Below are 21,569 nucleotides of genomic sequence, written 5' to 3' on the forward strand. Positions count from 1 at the left end.
GCCTTCAAGCTGCCCCGCACCCTCCGAGCTGCACACTTTGAGGCTTCCCTGAGAAGTACCCCCCCCACACCTGCACTGTCTCCCCTTTGTGCTCCCCCCACCCCCACCGCATGGTTTTTCTGCACACTTCCCCTGCCACAAGCCCCCTCCTCTAAGCCACCCCAGGACAGGTGGTGGCTCAGCTCCAGCTTAAGAGCTGGGCATGGGGCCAAAACTGGAGCTGAGCTGCTGCCTTTCCCAGTCCAGTACTCAAATCTAAGACAGGGCTTTTTGTTCCCTAAGCTGATTGGAGGGTGGGGTGCATCTTAGATTTGAATATATACGGTATATGAAAATAATGTTACTTCTTTTTCTTGGGTGGGGGGAGGGGAGACCTGGGTTCTGGCCTCTGAGGCTACTTAAACATTTTTCATGACATAAGTATTGGATAAAATTAATTGGGACAAGTACCCAGGGCACCTTCCCTCCCTGAGAGAGGTCCCACTTTCCAGGAACATAGAGCCAGATACCATCTTGCCTGCTATTTTCCATGAATCTTGACCTTTTGGTTGCCTAGTGACCCAGCCCATAGTTAAGTTGTTAAAATACTTTCCTGAGACGTAGAAGATAGGGGTTTGACCCTTTTTTTCTGGATGAGTGGTCCTGGGTAAATGCTCTTAACTGCAAAGCTCCTGGGCAGGAAACAGTGCCTTTTCCCCAACAAATTAGGCCTAAGTGAGATCATCATCCTTCCTCTGAATTAGCCTGTTTATTTGGCCAGTTTGTCACACTATGCATAGGATTAGATTGTAAATTATTTGGGATAAAGAGCTCCCAAGCTTACCTTTGGGTGCTATAAAATAATTTTAAAATAGCATTGATAATAACCACAATTGTAGGGTGCTGTGAGGCTGAATTAATTACTTTTATGTTTGTAGGCTGCTCAGAAGAAAAGTGGTACACATACAGGCCTTCAAAGTATTCTTGCATCTCTCAGAGAGAGTTCCACTTTCAGATGGCTGCACATTAAAAAATTATGCTATCATCCTGGGACAGCTGTCACTGGGTTTTAAGAAAGCGCTAGATGAGATTATAATTTTCAGTTACCAAAGACTGCACATAGTGAATATCTATAGAATCTATTTTTGTTGTAAGCATCATATTGAAGAGTCAAATGTGTTCAGAATTAGTAAAATCTAAATCACATATAAAAATTAAGCTTGTGATAGTAGATGATTTGTCTGGATACCAGATGAACTCACTGTTTTCTGAGCTATCTTGTGAACGATCAGAAGATATCATTCATGATGTGTTACTAATATTATTGCTGACCTCAGCGGAGTTGTTTTGAGAGGACCGTACTTTGCAATCATTACTCTTATACTGGGCGCTTCTACACGAGATGTTTACTATGGAGCTGCCTAATTAGCTCCACAGTAAAGTCTTAACATCTACACATGTGGCTCTATTAGGCCGTAGGAAACTAATTAACTCTGCAGTGGGGTAGTACTTGTAAATGCAAGTATTTACTAGTACTACCCTGCTGCAGAATTTCTAACTCTGCAACATTGCACATGTCGATGCTGATATGGTTGGCTGGAGCATGAAGGTGTTTCAGGGCAGGGGTTGCCTGCTGGCTAGCCCTGCACTGAAGCAGCCTCATGGCCCCGCCAGCCCCTCCACAGCACGTTAAGCTGGGTCGGAGCAGCCCCAGCCTAACGGGCTGACCTCTGGGTTGGCGGGCTGATCCCTGGGTCCCCCTGCTAGCCAGGGCTGCTCCGACCTGGCTCAACATGGTCCATTCCCAGGTGCATGTGAAGATGTGGTGCCTGAGAGCAGTAAACTCTGGTGTGATATGCTTTGGAGTTTATTCATTTGCATTAATTTCATGTGTAAACGCATGCACTGAGTACTATCTTACTCTGGAACCCATCGCACTAAATTTCAAAGGTGACAGAAGCAAACATATAGAGTCAGAAAAAATACTTACAATGACATTAAACAGTCCATTCTTTATCAGTGAACATCATTTCTTGAAGTTGATTTCTAACACTATATGCTCCTAAGTCTGTACAACTCAAATATTGGTATTGACCTGACTTCCCCTGAAAGACTGTTTCTCCTGCAGCATGGAGGAGAATTTCATCGGTGTCAAACAGACATAAAAATCAGTTTGGCTCACATTTTAAATCATGTTAAATCGAGTCAGCTAAAACCCACTTTTTAGGTAAGCGTAAAACTTTGGCAATAATTTGGCAATGCTAGTATGAGTACGAGGACCTTGATCTTATACTATCTATAATGTAAAAAGAAAGACACCACTTCAGGACATTGTAGCCTAATGTACAAATGGCTGTTCACATTGTTCTATGAAACAGTGACTGAAACCATTCAGTGCAAATGTGTATTGTTAATCATTGGGCCATTAACCTTAACAATGTCAATGCGTTCCCACTATCAGATTCAACTAAATGACTGCCTGAGGTAATAGTTAGGAGAACATTTCACAGAGATGAACATATTAATGCTTTATTTGGTTCTAAATGCAGTGTGAAGGATTTAGGTAGAAGCTAATATACACTAAGAAGGGGGGAAAAAGGCAAAGAACAATCACAAAGAGAAAGTAAAAACTTGCCGAAAGGAAACCCACTGCTCTTTCTCAGTTACTCGGGTGTATACCGCTTACCCTACTCTTTGCTACAGCCCTTGTGAAAAACGGCTTATTCCACTTAAAGAGGGTATTAGTAGAATAGTACAAAAAATGGGTTGGAAAGGACATTAGGCGATTACATCTCATCCAACCCCGTGCTCAGAGCAGGATCATTCTGGTCTAAACTATTGCAGACAAGTGATTGTCTGACCTGCACTTAAAACTTCCACAGACAGAGATTTCATTTCTCACGGGGTAGTTCAATCGGGAGTTGAACCATTTGCACAGTATACATGTCCTTATATCCATCCTATGTTTCCCATTTTGCCAAATAAGACTGTTACTCCTTCACCCATCTGCTGCAGCCACAGGGAATATGCGTGTGTTGTAAGGCCACTCCTGAAGTCAGGAACTCCTGTGAGTTTGCTGGTCTTATTTCCCCTTCTGTAGAAAAGTACAGCCCCTAATTGCCTGGGGAGCATCATTTCTTTCTTTTTTTTTTTTTTAAACCTAAGACCTGCATATTGTATACACCATCGGTTACTCCTTCCCCCATCTGCTGCAGCCACAGGGAATATGCGTGTGTTGTAAGGCCACTCCTGAAGTCAGGAACTCCTGTGAGTTTGCTGGTCTTATTTCCCCTTCTGTAGAAAAGTACAGCCCCTAATTGCCTGGGGAGCATCATTTCTTTCTTTTTTTTTTTTTTAAACCTAAGACCTGCATATTGTATACACCATCTCTTTTCAATGCATGATCTCTTCTTGGTACAATTTCTGGTGTCAGCTTCTGCTCTCTTCCTTGGAAGAGTATTCCAGAAAATAATACAGTTCACTGCCAAGACGATATTTCTCATATACATCTTAAAAGAGTCTGACCATGCTGACATGTAGTACCACCAGGAGTCCTATTTGCTACTGAAAGAAGACACATTGAAGATTGTTTTGCTTTGCAATGACTGAGGAGGATACAGCGCCGACTTATAACTATCTGAAGGATATAGCAATAAGTAGAAACAGGAATTTTCTATCAACCCTACAAAGAACAATTCACCAAAGTTTAGGAGTGGAAGGGATGTCTTGAGATCATCAGGTCCAGCCCTCCTGCTCTGAGCAGGAAAGACTATTGGTATCAAATAACCATAGTAATATGCACAGCTGAAGAGCAACCACAGAGGGACTTGAACCCTCAATCTCCTGATCCAAAGTCAGATGCCTTACCTATCAGGCCATGTGGTCACCTGTGAAATAATAGCCCTGCCAGATAGGACTCATACCCACAATCCCTGGCTTTGGAGGCCAGTGCCTTATCTGTTAGGCCGGGGTGGGCAATTATTTTGGGCAGAGGGATGCTTACTGAGTTTTGGTAAGCCATTGAGGGCTGCATGATAGGCATCCAGGGGCAGATAAATATTAATTTTCTAAATTTTTTATAGGCCCTGTAGGCCAAATAGAATGGCCTGGCAGGCCGCATCTGGCCCCCAGGCCTCATTTTGCCCATCCCTGTGTTAGGCCAATAGGGATTATTCAGATTACCTGTTGGGATTACATGTTGCCTCCATCTGCTTCACTTCTCATCCACTCTGATATAAAAACATCTGTTTTTAAGAAAGTTTTATATCAGCTCTGTAAGATGTAGGTCTTTTGTCATTGCTAGGGTCTTGTGAAGGAGTTATCAGTGGTTAACTATGTCATAGGTGGTCGTTAGGTTGACGAACGCAGCTCTGGTTATTTGACCTCTTTCAAAACCATCCTCAATATGCTGAGAGCAAGTGGTAAGAGTTTTAAGAATCAGGGCATTCACTTTCTTAATTTCATCCCATTAATTGTAGTTATACTTCTTAGAAGACCTAGACAATTTTTCTGAGTCTCCTCAATGCTAACAACCTTTGTAGCCTATCATGTCATGCTAGACATCATTTGGCAACATCATACATATAATTGCAAAGGGCTTCAAAGATAAAACGTGGTAATTAACAATACCCGCAGATGTGGGGCAGGGGGGCTGGGTGTATCGCTAAAAAAATTGTTAATAAAATATTGCCTCTATGTCTGATACTTCCCTCCCACGCACCAATATAAAACAGGAGTAGCAGTGTGGAAGGAAATGCAGCTATACCAATATAAACCTAAGAAAAGAAGCAAACCCAATTATTTTTCATTCGGCAGCCATGCTATGTTGTATTCATATGGAAGGGAACTACTCAATCTTGAATCAATTTTAAGGAGTTTTAAAATCCTCCCCTCTTAGGATGAAGGTTTCTTCTTCTTTTTCTTTTCCTCCTCCTTTTTCTTACCGGTTTCAATGAGACACTTAAAATCTTACTCATAATATTTTTGAAATCTCACTCATTCAAACTGTCACCGTATGACAGGGCTAGGCTGTATGGATTTTTTTTTTTTTTGAAGCTAAAATGCTTCAAATCTATTCTGGCAAGGGAGAAATGAGTGTCAGGTGAAGTTATTTCTCTAAATCTATAAGTAATTTTCTTAGACACTGTCCAAAGTGGCAGGCAAAGAAAAGTTACTTCTGTAAGCCAAGAAACAAGCTGAAACTCCAGCCCCTTGCTGGTGGGGTGATAGTCTTAGATGTCGTGAACTGACACAGCAGTTTCCAGTCATTATATGTTTAATTTATCTGAAAAGAAGCAGGCAGCAGTCATAAGAATTCAATGATACAGGGCCTGTTTCTAAGGGATTCCAAGTTGCTGTAACTGAAGCTTTTTCTGGGCCCTTCACCAGTTAAGTCTCACCCATATAGACTCTCTTAAGGCCCCTTAGGTATAACCCATACCCTCTTACACACCTGAATTGGCTCCAGGATGCTAAGAGAAAGGATCAGGATTCAAGGTGGTATGAGTTAATTGTTGGGGGGCTGGAAGAGAGGGCTCAAGCAGGAGAAGCAGCTGTCGGAGTATCTGAGGGTATTAAACTAGGAGATAGCCTGCATGTAACCTGGAAAAAATGGAGCAATAAGTTATTTGGAAAGTTCATCATAAAAGGAGGAATGAAGCCTAAGTATTCGATGCCAGGGTAAGATCTGAACTACCTAAGCTAAAAGAGTTGCCTGTTACCTGTTATATAGCCAGCGACTAGAAAAAGACACATTGCTCTTAGTCTCCATTAGAACAGCCCCCATCGGTTACAGGGCTATAGCTCCTCTTTTTGATCAAGGTCTTGAGAAGATGCCCAGCATAGGAGGACCCCTGGGCCTTCAGCTCCAAATCATAGGCCTCTGCACTTAGATGGTTTAGCCATGGTTTAGCTGGTTTCAGTAGCAGACTGGTTTAGCTGGTTTCAGTAGTAGACTGTTATCCTCTACATGAACCATTCACTTGCGCTACACAAGTTCTGCGCTCTGAAAGGAGAGTCTGTTTTCTCTCCCAAAGCTTGTTTGGGGCAATTTGTCCTCTTACCACTCTTCATGGAAGGCATTGTGCAAGACCTGCAATCCCCACTCTAATTGGAGCTTAAAAATCATGAGACTATGCAAGGGAATTCTTTATTGACCACACAGGGCCCATTTTCCTCTCTGTGCCACAAAATACTCAAAGCAACTGTAAAACTACTTGCATTCTGGAAGGCATCAAACTGGGTAAATGTAGTATTAGTGCCAGGATCAACTGTGCTGTGATGAGAAGCAGCTTGCCTTGTAGTGTTTTCTTTTTCCTCTGTGCTGCTATTTATTCCTCAGTGGGAGCAGATTGGGCTGCTGCAGTACATCTAAATGTGCAGCAGCCTTGCTGATCCTTACAGGCATATTGTTAGGGTTGGATTCTTGCTGTTGTTTCACTGGTGTAAATCAGCAGCAATAGTGGAGCCTGTACTGCCAGTAAATGTGAGATAAGAGTCAGCCTCACGTGCTGCAATCTGACAAGTAGAATAAGAGAAAAAAGCAAGATTCCTCAGGCTAATATGCCAATTTTACAGCGCTGTCATCACTACATATATTGAAGCTATTTGTTGACTTAGGCCAGGGGTGCTCAACGCCAAGACCACAGGCCAAATATTTGGAGCCATGGCATCTGGCCTGCAGACCTCCCCATGGGTCATGAAATTGGACTGTGAGAGAGCAGTGACAATTAACTCTGCCATCCTCCCCCTGCCAGCAAATCCCAAACCCATGCAGTAGGTTCAGGACAAGGTCCCTATTCCCCCATGTGGCCAGATTGGGACTGGGCCATGCCCTCTTCCTGGCACAGCCAGATTGGGGCCAGGGCCTGCTCCCTCCCCTGCACACAGCAGGATGGGGGGGCAGGGTGGATGCCCTTGCCCCCTCCATGTAGCTGGATTGGGTCTCACTGCACCCACTGAGTCAGACCTACTGGCAGGATCCAGCCTGCAGACAGGCAGGCATTGCCTGGCCCTTGGGGTGACCCAAAAGGGTTGAGCACCATTATATAAGAGAGTAGAAGGGGGGACCTCCAAATCTGGTTTCTACTTGGCAGGGCTCAAAAGAAATAAAGTGGTGGTCTGATTCTCTTCTCACTGAGGATGCAGTGGTAAAGCCTTATGGATTTCAGTACTCATGATGCCTGCTCACATAAGTTCATCTATTGGTTAGACTTAGGAACCAAGGTCAAGACAATTGGTTTCTAGTCCAAGCTCCAGAAGCATATAGATCCTTGAGTAGGTCATTTGGAAACCTGCATGACACTGGATGATGAGTGACTTAATTCAGGAAAGGGAGAATGAAAGGAAAGATAAAAGCGTTTGAGTATAGATCCCAGAGCACTTTTTGTGAGATAGGGGTTATTCCTTTCTTTTTTTCCGGGACATTTTGCTGAGTGCTAACTACTGCCTGCTCCAGCAATTACTGCATTTCAGTAAATGCAGTAGATAGAGCGTATGAATTGAAATGCTTCAGAATATAAAGAACCAAATGATCATGAACCATTATTTTTACAGGGTTAAAAGCTGAACTTTCTGCTCCAAAGCAGCGTATCCTAGCTGAGCCATGGAGAATAGGTCCACTGTACTACTGTAAACTTGAGCAGAAAAGCATTGTGAAGGAGCAGACACAGGGCACTGTGCCCCCTTGTTAGAGAAACTTGGATGAGTTTGGGACATCTAAGGTAGTGGGATGCTACTGTGTCCATGTGCAGTCCTCCAAGATGTTGATGAGCATCGCGTTCAGAAACACCAGAGCTGGCTAACATGTTACATTTGGGAAGAGGTGTGTTAGCTGGTTACCATTATCCATCTGGGAGAGCGAAAAATGTCTATCTACCTATAGACATATTGGATTCACAATTGTGATTTCTTAGTAAATGAAGTCTTCATGGTATGGTTAAGACTGAAATCCAAAAAAGTTTTTGCTTTTCTCCCATCCCTGCAAAAGAATGGGGTCTATATTTTATCATTACAATAATCAAGTCAGATGTTGAGCAAAGGGTTTGTCACAAAAGGGGGAGGATCTGCAGTTTGCCTTAATCTGACCTCCCCCCAGACATTGCTTACCCAATGCACATCCCATCTAGGTCACAAGGAAAAGTGTAATCACCCATGGAGCCTGAAGCTGACGGCTTTGAAGAGTCAGACCAATGCCAAGACTGGCAAAGGAAGTAAACCGCGAACCAAGGGTGGCAACAGAGCATAAGAACGAGATGCTTAAGGGTCCTTTTCTCAGTGGAAACATGTAAGTGAGTAGTTTACAGGGGAAATGACAAATGGGTGGGTCACTGTGGCCAAAGCCTTCTTTATCAAGGCAAAAAGGCTTTATCCACTACTGATGGATCTATTTGTTTAACGTGGAATGACTTTGTGAGCATGACAGTGGGAAGTCACAGATGCCCGTACTTGGATCCAAAATATCTCCTGGATCTAACATTGCTTTTCACATATGGCAGAAGGACAAAATGTGGATTTTTATCTGCCTGAGGATTAAGTCACGTACACAAGTGCGGTAATGTCTGCTTCTAGGACACAAAGTGGAGTTGATAGACCAATGTGTAATTGATTAGTTCCAACTATTTGAAACTATCCTAGCTGCGGGATTCATGCCCGTCATTAGCTATTCATTCTCTTTATTTTCTTATCTTTGTTTCTCTATGATTCAAACATCTTTCAAAACAATGAAGACTGCAGCCAGGAAAAAAGAGTTGATAAATCTGGACATCCTATTGCTATATAACAGTTTCAGATCTTTATACACACTGCACAGCTTGAAAAGTTATGAGCCATATTGCTATAGGATAACAGTTGCCATGCTCTTTCTTCCCAAATATCTTATCTACCACTACAAATACTGGGTCCATTGTCTTTCTACGATAACACATGCAGGAAAATAAAGAAATTCAATTTCCTTTTGTGTGTGTTAGCACTTTTCTTTCTGAAGTCCATCAAGGGAAGTGGAGGCTGTGAAGTAGGAAATGCTATTTATGCTTGCCTTGCAAAATGGCAAAGCAACTGGTTTAAGACCATAATCATTACAGCTGCTGCTTCCAAGACAGCAGCTTCAGAAAGAGTTAGGTTAGCCAGCCTCAGACAGCTAAACACAAAGCAAGAGGTGTAGGAGGCTTCAGTGAAGGAGGAGGAGTTTCCAATAATTTTATGATGAATCATGCAATAGAAACATTTTATTGCTGTTGTAGAAATGAAGAACTTCTCCTAAATGGATGTAGATGTACTCACCACCTCTCTTTTTTTTTTTTTAATTTCCTCACATATACATAAATGTCCCATCAAAATTTATGAGAAGTCACTTAATGCTGACATGAATGCTTTTTTAATGAAAACTGTTGATGTATTTTTGCCAGCCTCAGAAATGTTGTTTCAGTCAGAGAGAAAATAAAGAGCTATTACTTTCTGAAGAAACCCTGCCGTTTTCATGCTTGTTTCTACTGGCATTTTTTTGCCCATGGATACTGATCACCGTATGCCTCATACAGTCTAACAATCCCCTGCCAAATGTCAAAGCACCACAGTCAGAAGCAGAGATACTGGAATGAAAGAGAACAGAAATAGATTTCTGCCAGTCAGCTTGAATATCCCATTTGCACCAGGGAAGTATTTCAGTTTTTAAAGGCATATGTTCACTGATTAGATCACCTGCAAGTGGCGTGTTAATTAACAATATTCATAATACAATACAATACAATTACATTAGCAGGGAAAAACTGACAGATCTATTGTACCCCTGTCATTCAAGCATTACTGCAGGGCTGCACTCTGTCTGTTTCTTCAGTGCAAATTTGGAGTAACTCCACTGGGGTTGGGCTAGGCATTTGGCCCATTCTATTTGAACTAAAAACCATCTGATAATGAGTGTCAGGGAGGTGTCTGATGCACTTATATGGTTTGGAAAGTCTTCCCTGCAGATGATGGCAGGTTGACAGTAGGGCTGTGCAAAATTTCGATCGCCATTTTGTTTTGGCAGTGTTTTGAGCATTTTGAAGCTCAAAACTCCAAATCCAAAACAAAATGGGAGACAGGTGAAAACGTTCAAAATGAAATGAAACAAGTCGAAACCTTTCGAAGATGTTTCAGTGTTTTGAAGGTGTTTCAAAGCTGGGCTTGCGGGGAAAGAGAAAGTAAGGAGAGGGAGGGGGAAGAAGGGGGAACAGACTAACATCTGTAGCTGGCCAGTGTCTGCCAATTGTCCCTGAGGTCCCTTCCAATCCCAGTGCTCTGGAGGAGGGACCTAAAAAGTTTAAAAACAGCATATAAGCCTGTGAGGGCCTAAGCTATCAGCCTTTGTCAGCCTGTCTCTCGCCAGAGAGGAACATCTGAAAGGCACTGACTCTTGACTGCTTCCTACCTTATATTGTCTAGCTAGGGAGTGTGTCTTCTATTTGCAAAGGATTGGATAGGATACAGTTTACACTGACAGCTTAGCTATACTAGCCTAATTTCACTACTAGTATTGTTATCCCTATATCATTTTTTTCCTATATCCATTCCATTGAAAGTCTTCTTCTTCTTCTTCTTCTTTTTTTTAACCTGAAAAAAAAAAGAAATCTGTGTTTTTCCTGACAGTGTGATCACTGGGCACTGTTCAGGAAAGCACAGCACAGATTAGATAGATTGCACACACAGACACCTACATATATATACACTACACACAGTCAAGCACCTTTTCCAGCACAGGAAAACAGGAAGTGTGCTGGAAAGGCTGGTGCTGCCAAGTCTTGCAGGGGAATGAAAGGGGGCAGAGGGAGAGGTGTCAGTTCCCCGTCACCCAAGCTGAGACACAGCCTCTTTGCAACCAGCCATGAGTCTTTTGCTGGTACTGATAACAAGAAGGTTGCAGCAGTGCTTGCAGCTGCACCCTCTCTGATACCAGCTCTGATAATAAACCCCAGCACCAGCAGCATGACAACAAGCAGCACCAGCAGCATAGTCTCCTCCACACCTATTGCAGGTCCCAGCATGAGCCTCCCACTCCCAGTCATAGAGGAGCTCAATCTTGAAGTAGGAGACCACAGCTTGATAGCACAAGAAATTCTGGGGCAGGAGGGGGAAGCAGAGTTTGTGCTCCACACCCCTCAAAGTTCCCCTAGAGCCAGGTCCCCTTCCCTGGAAGAGACTTCAGAGGAGGCTGTGGGGGCAGCTGGCTCAGCTCCTCCTGTTGTTGTGTCTCTGCCTGCTGAGGAGGGGGATAAAGTAGGATCCCACCTCCACCCCAGAAGCAAAGGCAGTGTGGCCTGGAATTATTTTCAGCAGGCAGATGATCCCGCATATGTTACCTACCTGCACTGCTGATCCAAAACCAGCCGGGACAAGGGAGTGAAATGCATGAGCACCATTGGGATGCTGATGCATCTCCACAGGCACCACCCCCTTGCCCTTACTCCTCCTCAGCCTGGCACCAGCAGGAGCATGCCCAAAGGGAAGTTCCCCTTTCTCTCCAAAGCCGCCATCCCCCAAAGCAGAGGCGGGCCACCCTGGAACAGTGAGGGAAAGGAGGGCACACAGGGGGCTGCATTCCCAAGGTGAGTGAGGTCACCCAGAGCACTGGGGAGATGCTTGCTGTGGATGGCCAGCCCTTCTCCTTCGTTGAGCTTCCAGGGTTCAGGTGGCTCATGGTGCTCATGGCCCCATCGTACAAAGTGCCCACATGCACCACCTTCAGCTGAACAGTGGTGCCCTCCCTGTAGGAGGCATGCAGGGTGTACTTGAGGGAGGAGCTGCACAAGCAAGGTCTGCAGGTAGCCTTGCACTTCACCTCCAAAATCTGGAGCAGCTAGAGGTAGAGACATCTGGAGGTGGAGATGGTGCCTACCTCTCCCTCACAGGGCACTGGTGCATCCAGTCAAGCCAAAGGTGGGCTCTCCTTCAAGCTGAGGTGATGGTTGAGTCCCACATGGCAACCGAGATCATGAGGCCATGAACTGCTTGGTGCAGGGGCTATAGGCTCTACAGGCAGGATAGAGAAGGAAGGAAGGGAGGGGGTGTGGCGCTGTATGTCAAAGAGCAATACACATCCTCTGCCAGCAAAATGGCATCAGAGGAGGGGCAAGCTGAAGTGCTCTGGGTCATGGGGAGAGGGATTTAATGGTGGGGGTCTACTACAGACCCCCAACAAAGGGGAGGAGCTGGACCGGGAATTTTCAGGCCAGCTTGCAGAGGCACTTAAGGCGAGGGATGTAGTTATCATGGGTGATCTAAATTACCCAGACATCTGCTGGGAGGAGCAGTCAGCCGGGTCAGACCTTTCCAGGAGGTTCCTGGCCAAGATACAGGACCTCCACTTAACCCAGGAGGTGCACAGTCTCACCAGAGGAAATGCCCTGTTAGACCTGGTCCTGCCCACAGGCAACTGGTAAGGGGGCTCCAGGTACTTGACCACCTGGGTGATGGCGATCATCCTTGCTGGAATTCACCATCCAGTGCAGGGTGTCAAGGGCCTGCAGCAAAGCGGTAGCCCTAGACTTCAAGAGGGCCAACTTCAACGAGTTGAGGAAATTAGCGGGAGAGGCGCTGGGGTTCTCGAGAGCAGGGGAACTCAGTGCCCAAAATGAGTGGTCATTCCTTAAGGAGACGATACTCAGGGCCCAAGGGGTGACGATCCCAACAAGAAGCAAGGGGAACAAGATTGCCCAAAAGCCTCCTTGGCTCACCAAGGACGTCTGGGAAGGCCTGGTTACCAAAAAGGCAGTGTACACTCAGTGGAAGGGCAGGGGCTATCTCCAAAGAGGAGTATACCTCCACTGCTCGGGCCTGCAGGGGGGCTGTTAGGAAAGCTAAGGCAGACATAGAGCTAGGACTAGCATCCAAGATCAAAGATAATAAAAAGTCCTTTTTCAAATATATAGGGAGGATGAAGAAGGCACCGGGAAACGTGGGGCTGAGGCTGGCAGAGTTTCAGCCTGCAAGGGGCTGCTGGGGGCCCCCCCATACGTCCCACACACCCAACCCCTACCCCACACACTGGGGGTCTGGGGCCTGGGGTCGGGGGACAGTGGGTCAGGGGTGAGGGGCACTGGGTCTGGATGGGCCATCAATGTTTACTAATGGGTCCTGGTACAAAAAAACGTTGAGAACCACTGATTTAGAAAAGGCTGCTGGTGGTAGTGGGGGGTCAGGGAAGGAGAGGGGCAGAGGTGGATCAGCCCTTCTATACAAAGCATGGCTTTGCTTTTGAGCATGGCTAGGGCCATGCTTTTCTTACTGCCAAACAATATATTTTGTTATTAAGTTCATATGTATTGATTTACAGTTTCCTTCCAATCATTTCGCCTCAGTGACAGCTACAGTGGTAGTGGGAGAATCCATTTCCCCTTCCCACAATTCACTGGAAAAATATTATCTTTGCAGACAAGCTCTTACAATGAGATTATTCCAAATCCTGGATTCTAATGTATCTAGTTGGTTTTACGTGTCTCCTTATGTACTTATCCCAAGTAACATAGTAGTAGCAGGTCACACTTTTGTACCTGGATGACCTGGTTCTGTCCCTAGTTTGTTGACTCAGGTGGCAGCTCTTATATGAATGTAGGTTTGTGGGATCTGAACTATGAATGTCCTTAATGCTCTACAGGAGGCACACAACCTGCTGGTAACTGTGTGATGTCAGCTTCCTGAACTTGGAGAAAGTCCTATCCCTAACTAAAATCCGTTATAAATTAGAATAATGGAATCATAAAATACAAGGGTTGGAAGGGACCTCAGGATATCTTCTAGTTCAACCCCTTGCTCCAAGGAGGACCATCCCCAACTAGATCATGCCACCCAAGGCTTTGTATCCAGTTCTTAAAAACCTCCAAGGATGTCCACAACCTCTCTGCATAACCCATCCCAGTGTTTCACTACCCTTCTAGTGAGAAGTTTTTTTTTTCTTAATATCTAACCTAAAATTCCCTTGTTGTAACATGAGACATTGTTTCTTGTTCTGTCACCTGCCACCACTGAGAATAGTCCAGCTCCATCCTCTTGCGAACCCTCCTGCAGGGAGCTGAAGGCTGCTAAATCCCCACTCAGTCTTCTTTTCTCTAGACAAATACACCCAGTTTCTTCAGCCTTTCCACATAAGGCATGTGTTACAGCCCCATAACCATTTTTGTGCCCCTCTGCTGGACTCTCTCCAACTTGTCCATGTCTATTCTGGAATGGGGGGCCCAAAAGTGGACACAGTACTCCAAAACTGGCCTCACCAGTGCTGAATAGATGAGAAGAGTCACTTCCCTTGATCTGCTGGTGATGCTCCTATTAATGCAGCTCAGTATAGATTCATAGATTGTAAGGCTGGAAGGGACCTCGAAAGATCATCGGGTCCAGTCCCCTGCACCAAGCAGGAAAGATAACTGGGGGTCAGGTGGCCCCAGCAAGGTGACTGTCTATTCTCTTTAAGATATCCAGGGTAGGTGATTGCACCACTGCTGGAGGGAACTTAGGGTGTCCAGTCTGGACACCCTAACCGTGAAGAAGTTTTTCCTAATGTTGAGCCTGAATCAATCTTCCAGGTATTTGTGGCCATTACTCCTAGTTCTCCCCTCAGGTTCCCTGGTGAACAGTTGTTCACCAAGCCTTTGATGTACTCCTCTGATATAGTGGTAAGCTGCTACCAGGTCCCCTCTCAGCCTTCTTTTCCTTATGCTGAAGAGTCCCAGATCTTTCAGCCTTTTCTCATATGGCTTGCCGTATACGGGTCTGATCATACAGGTGGCTCTTTGGATTCTCTCAAGCTTGTCCACATCCTTGTTAAAGTGTGGTGCCCAGAACTGGATGCAGTACTCCAGCTGCAGTCTCACCAGTGCAGAGTAGAGCGGAAGAATCACCTCCTTGGTTTTGCCAAAGACGCATCGATTGATGCATGCCGGAGTATTATTTGCTTTACTGGCTACAGCATCACACTGCTGGATCATATTCATACTGTGGTCTATTATTACCACCAGGTCCCTATCATTTGTGGTGCTAGTCTGTATCTGTAGCCTACCTTCAAGCATGGCCATGCTTCCCCATAACTAGGTGTCATCCACGAACTTGGCCAGTGAGCTGTTCACCCCCACATCCAAATCGTTAATAAGGATGTTGAAAAGTGCTGGACCAAGGACTGAACCCTGCAGGATACCTCTGCCCACTTCTCGCCAGGATGACACAGATCCAGTCACTACAAGTCTCTGGGTCCTATCCTAACACCAGTTTCTCACCTACCTCACTGCCTTGCCCTCAATCCTTCAAGGGAAGACCTGACAATTTGGCAGCCGAATCTCCGAATCTGAATCAAATTAGAAGACTCTTTAATCTCTCTGAATTGAATCAGAACCCTCCAAATTGATTCAAAGGGATTCAGAGAGATTGGATGATTTGGACATAGACACAGCTTTATATGTTTTTTTTTCTACAGACCTCAAGGTACCAGGCGGCTCATGAACACTGAGATGGTGGGGCAGATAGAGCATCCCACAGGAACATGGGGGGCTCCCCAGCGCACTCAGCGCGGACCCAGAAGTGGACCAGAAGCACTGGTCCTGCCCATTAGTTTACTTATGTTAGTTTGTAACTTTGCTGAAAGCTTGTCAACCAGAATTTGAAAACAGACTTATCTGACTGTAGAAAATTTAGTTTTATTCAGGCCTGTTTAGTACACCTGATTGAAATTCAGGATTCTAACTATTACTGTATTATTATTTATGTATTGAGTCAGTGGAGCACATCACATAAGGAATACCCAGTACACAGTAGGGGCTAATCTAGCGGCAAGTGCAGTCCATGGGAGATTTTTTTATTGAATTCAATGAGAGTCATGTTGATGCTGGAAATATAAACGTTAGGGGGCAGATTAAATCTCCTAGCTGCTCTTTGCTCTTCTGATGAAACAAAGCAACCACAGAGCAAACTGATTCAATAGTATGAGATTTCCTAAAGTGATATGCCAAGCTCTCCCCTGGTTTTGAGCAGGGACTGTGATCAGGAGGAAGGACACACAGTTTGGATCTTCCTGTTGCCTGCTCATGACTCCTGGAGTTTATATTCAGGTAGACATAAATTAGAATGAACTGCAAATTAAAAGGCAGGGCAGAGGAGATGTAAAATTGACTTTAAGATGCTCTTCCTTTCAGTCACCTCTGGCCCTGTAGTATACACAGCTCAGCCAGACTGAAAGACCTGCCGCTACACCTTAGCAGTCAAGTAGGGCTGTGCGAAACACCTGTTTCATTTTGATTTTGGATTTGGCATTTTGATGGGACAGCAATTCATTTTGTTGTTTCAAGTCACTACTTCATTTAATTTTGGCCAAAACTGTTTTGAGTTTCAAAGCTGTTTTGATGCTGTTTTGGTCTTTTGGCCATAAACTACAACGGGGAATGACTAAAATGCCTATACCATTCTCCTTACTTACCTGATTCTGATGAATATTGCAGGAATGGTATCCCCTTCTGAGGGCATGACGCCTGACAAGTTTCAAGGAGATAAGTGCAGGGGTTTCTGGGAAACTGCACTATGCCACAGAGTAAGGTCCCTAGAGACGGCCATGATATGCCTGGGCCCTGTGACCATGCCAGGTCCACCCTGCGGGCACCTTCTTTTCTCATCTGCCACCATGCCTTGTTGGAAAAGATAATAGATAGGGAGGCTGCACTCGAGTTTCATCTCAGTCAGGGTCCTAATGGACCCCACTAAATCCTGTAGGTTCTTGAACCCCTTGCTGGGATCTGCTCTAAGTAGGTGAGCTAGGCAGCCACCAAGGCCTGAGTGCTACCGGCCTGATGGTGGGGTCTGGTGCCTCTGGACCCCACCATGGAAGCCAGGCCCTTGGCCCACATAGGCAGCACCTGTGGTGGAGGAGGAGACTGGCTGGTGGATGGCGTACCGGCACAGGACAGTGGATCCCCCTCGTCCATGTCTCCCTGCCTCCACCCTTCTGCCTCCCTGACTCTCTTCACCAGCACCTCCGTTCAGTGATCCAGGGTTTTCCTGCCGCATATGCTCCCATTCACCCTCAGGTCACAGGTTGCGACCATCATGTGTACCGTACTATACCACAAGGGATCAAGCCATTTCTTGATGCCCTCCTTCAGTCCCCTCACCAATGCCTGTATGTGTAGCGACAGCGGCCTGTCCCAGCCAGGAGCATTGATTCCCTGGAAATTCTCCATTTGGTTCTGAAGTTTCCTTACTATGGGGATCACCTGGCTAAGGAAGGCATCAGCTCTCACTGCAGCTCTCAGTGGCCTCAAGGAAGGACTTGAGGACCACTAAGATCTGGGAGATGGTATCCCACTCAGTTTTGTTAAGGGGGCCACTGATCCCAATCTCCCCGAGCAAGGCCATATCATGGATGGTCTTCTGTTGCTCCACCAGGCTCCCAAGCATCAGGTATGTGGAGTTCCACCGAGTCTCCACATCCTGCATGATTTTGTCCTGTGGGATGTCCAGCTCTGCCTGTTTGTCCTGCAGCATCTTGCCCCCCTTGATGCTCCAGTGGAACTAGCCACCACCTTCCTGCATTTGGAAATGAGCTTGCTGGTGGTGCTGGTGCCATCACCGGCAGCCCTGTCTCCCTCCAAGGTGTCCCTCACAATGAGCTGGAACTTATGTGCCACACAGTGGATGCCAACACAGTTGGCATCACTGACTGCCTTGACCATATTGGCCCTATTGTTGGAGACCATGAACCCACCGGTGAGCTCACCCTGCCCAATGAGCCACCCCATAGAATCATAGAATCATAGAAGTAGGGTTGGAAGGGACCTTGTAAATCTTCAAGTCCGACCCCCTGCCTGGGCAGGAGGAAAACTGGGCTCAAATGACCCCAGCCAGGTAGGCATTAAGCCTCTTCTTAAAGACCCCCAGGGTAGGAGCCAGCACCACTTCCCTTGGAAGTCGGTTCCAGATCCTAGCCGCCCTAACTGTGAAGTAGTTCCTACAGATGTCTAATCTAAACCTACTCTCCAACAACTTGTGGCCGTTATTCCTTGTTATCCCGGGGGGCGCTAGGGGAAACAATGTCTCCCCCAAACCCTTCTGGCCCCCCCTAGTGAGTTTATAGACAGTCACAAGGTCCCCCCTCAACCTTCTCTTGTGAAGGCTGAACAGGTTCAGGTCCCGTAGCCTCTCATTGTAGGGTCTGCCCTGCTGTCCCCAGATCATGCAGGTGGCCCTCCTCTGGACCCTCTCAATGTTGTCCACATCCCTCTTGAAGTGGGGTGCCCAGAACTAGACACAGTATTCCAGCTGTGGCCTGACCAGTGTCGCGTAGAGGGGGAGGATCACCTCCTTGGCGCTACTTGAGATGCACCTGTGGATGCACGATAAGGTCCAGTTAGCCCTGCTGACCGTGACCTCGCATTGTCGGCTCACATTCATCTTGGAGTCCATAATGACTCCAAGACCCCTTTCTGCCTCCGTGCTCTCAAGAAGGGAGTTTCCCATCTTATAAGTGTGCTGCTGTTTACTACTGCCCAAGTGCAGCACCCTGCACTTGTCAGTATTGAAACGCATCCTGTTTTTGTTAGCCCACTCCTGCAACCTATCCAGGTCTTGCTGAAGTCTTTCCCTCCCTACTAGCATGCCCACCTCACCCTCACTGGTATCATCAGCAGATTTGAACAGGTTGCTTTTCACCCCGTCATCCAAATCGCTGATAAAGAAATTGAACACTGCGGGCCCAAGAACAGAGCCCACTCCGCTGCCCACTTCCCCCAGGTTGAATATGACCCATCCACCACCACCCTCTGAGTACGACCCGTCAGCCAATTTGCAATCCATCTGACCATGTAGTCATCAATGCCACAGTCACCTAGTTTTTTAATGAGAATGGGGCGGGAGACAGTGTCAAAGGCCTTGCTGAAGTCCAGAAAGACTACATCCACAGCAACACCTGCATCCAATGTTTTTGTGACCTGATTGTAAAAGGCAATCAGGTTAGTCTGACATGACATGTCCCTAATGAAACCGTGCTAGTTGCCCTTGAGCATCATCCCCGATGCCGGCCCATCATAGATGTGCTCCTTGATGATCTTCTCAAAGAGTTTCCCCAGGATTGAGGTAAGACTGACGGGCCTATAGTTGCCCGGGTCCTCTCTCCTCCCTTTTTTCAAGATGGGGACCACACTGGCTATCTTCCAATCATCTGGAACCTGGCCTGAGCACTACGAGCGCTCGTAAAGCCATGTCAAGGGCCCTGCAATAACCCCTGCTAGCTCCCTCAACACCCTGGGGTGGAGAGCATCTGGACCTGCTGATTTGAATACGTCCAGCCCCTCCAGAAACACTCTAACCCGGTCCTCCTCAACCTTAGGTCTGGAGGCGTTCCCTTCGAGTTCGTCTTGAAACACGGTTGGGGGGGAGGGGGGGAGTCCCATCCCTGCACAAGAAAACGGAGGTGAAGAATTTGTTAAAGAGGTCTGCTTTCTGCTCTGGTGCAACCACCAGATTGCCCAGTGTATCTTTCAGGGGCCCCACATTTCCCAGTGCCTTCTTCATCCTCCCTATATATTTGAAAAAGGACTTTTCATTATCTTTGATCTTGGACGCTAGTCCTTGCTCTATGTCTGCCTTAGCTTTCCTAACAGCCCCCCTACAGGCCCGAGCAGCGGAGGTATACTCTTCTTTGGAAATAGCCCCTGTCCTTCCACCGTGTGTACACCGCCTTTTTGGCAACCAGGCATTCCCGGACGTCCTTGCAACCCACTTTTGGGTCATGACCCACGGGTTGAGAAACGCAGCTTTCTTTCTATATCTTTCAGAGTGGCTAATTCTGTAAGCTGATGCTGCAGTGCAGGAACAGAGCAACCTTCAGTGTGAAGGTGGGGCCAGAATTGCATGGAGCTCTCTGCAGGAGCCGGCCACTAGCAAAATGGCCTGAATGCAGAAGCCAGGCCAGAACTCAGGCCAAGATTACAACAGGGTATCAGTGCCTGCTGGTAGAGGGCAGACAAGATCATCAGCTGGATCCATTCTCTTTGTGCCTTACCAGGCCCGTGGGTTGTGGGTTGCTCCCCCCTGAGTTAGACCCCAGGAAGGAGAAAGTGGTTGAATACAAGCACAGTGGACAATGTGATGTCAGCAAACTTCATTTTAGTCACACAATATGTGCTTTCTAGCTGTCATTAACTAGCATGGAATGATCTACATGGAGACACATACAGATACTTAAATACAAACCAAAGCCTCTCTCTCAGGAATGAAGAACATTGTATTGGTGCGGATGCAGATCTGGCCAGGTTCACCTGCTCCCATAATTTATAATAGACAGAACTACCTGTGACTGTGTGTATCGCCAGGTGCTGCGCAATGGTTAAATAACCTGGCAGTCTCTAGGGTACTGATGCCTTCGTGCAGAAGCGCACCTTAGAGGAGCATGTTAGTCTTATCCCTAGTGGAGGAAATGCCACCAAAATGTTGTGGAACTGAAGTCTACTCCATGATAGGGTAGACTGGGCTCTTTAACCCTGTTTGGCAGCCAGTATAAGAGTAGAGCGGCAATAGATGAACAAATTTATGCTCTCCTTTGCTCCGTCAGCTCCTGTGGCCAAGCTGGTCCCAAACACACTGGCTTTGCTTTGGATTAAACCAGCAAGGCTGAGAGGGGGTCACTGGTTTGTGGGCAGCTCAGTGTATTCATATTCACTGCCCGGGGTTTTGCACCCTGGAGAGATCACTCCCGCTTCACTTTATCTTTCAAACAAGGATTACGTTCAGCGAGCTAATGTCTCACTATGCTCACTATTGTGTCATGAGACAGACTGATGCCTACTACTATCTAAATGGAAGAGGAAGGGGTCACTGAAGGGTGGAGTGTAGAAGGGGAAGGAGTCAGAATAAGGTGAGGAGAAGAGGGGAAGAGAACAGGTCTGAAAGTAACATGAAAAGACTGTGAAGGATAAGGAGACAGTGGGTTCAAATAATTAGCACAAGACAGAGAAAGTCCAGCTGAATCCAAAGAAGGTTTGATTGTTTTTCAGCTTGTTCTCCTGGACTCAAGTCTTTGGCCAACTCCTCTTTACAGTTTTTTTTTTTTTTTTCTCCCTGAGGCCACCTGAGGAAAGGCATGAAAGATGATATATAATGCATGAAACAATTAAAGAGGGGAAAAACAAGGGCTGGAAGGGGAGGCAGGGATACCATTATATCCGGCAAATGATAAAAACAATTTGCTCTTCTCTTCTACTTCTTTATTTCATTTATACTGTGGTCTCATCCCCCAGCTATATCACTTTCATTCTAGTTGAAAGGGCATGTCTACATTGCAGTCATGGTACAATGACTGCATCATAATGCTGTTGGCCAATTTTGAGTTAAATTTAATTTAAACTACATTATTTATAGAGTATAGGTTTTTAGCGAAGCTAAAGACTTAGGCTGAGTTGGAGCCCTGGGCCTGAAATTGTTGAAGCAAGTACATTAGGGTTTGAAGTTGTGGGGAAGTTTAGAACTGATTTGAGATGCCCTTGAAGAATAACATATTTGTTATTTGTTTTCTTTTTTTTCCCCTTTAGGTGCCAAGTTCTCTCCCTTTATCTCCTTTCCTTTTTATTATCAGTGCATATTGATAGAGT

At 46.0% G+C, this 21,569-nt stretch overlaps 1 non-coding gene across 1 annotated transcript; it reads right to left on the reverse strand.

Annotated features, from left to right (window-relative positions):
- Window positions 1-3,791: 3,791 nt before the first annotated feature.
- On the reverse strand, window positions 3,792-3,864 carry TRNAQ-UUG. Its single transcript has one exon. It is a non-coding gene; the product is annotated as a tRNA-Gln (tRNA).
- Window positions 3,865-21,569: the final 17,705 nt, after the last annotated feature.

The sequence above is a fragment of the Alligator sinensis genome, unplaced genomic scaffold (genome assembly GCF_000455745.1).
Source record: "Alligator sinensis unplaced genomic scaffold, ASM45574v1 scaffold23_1, whole genome shotgun sequence".
Lineage (NCBI taxonomy): Eukaryota > Metazoa > Chordata > Crocodylia > Alligatoridae > Alligator > Alligator sinensis.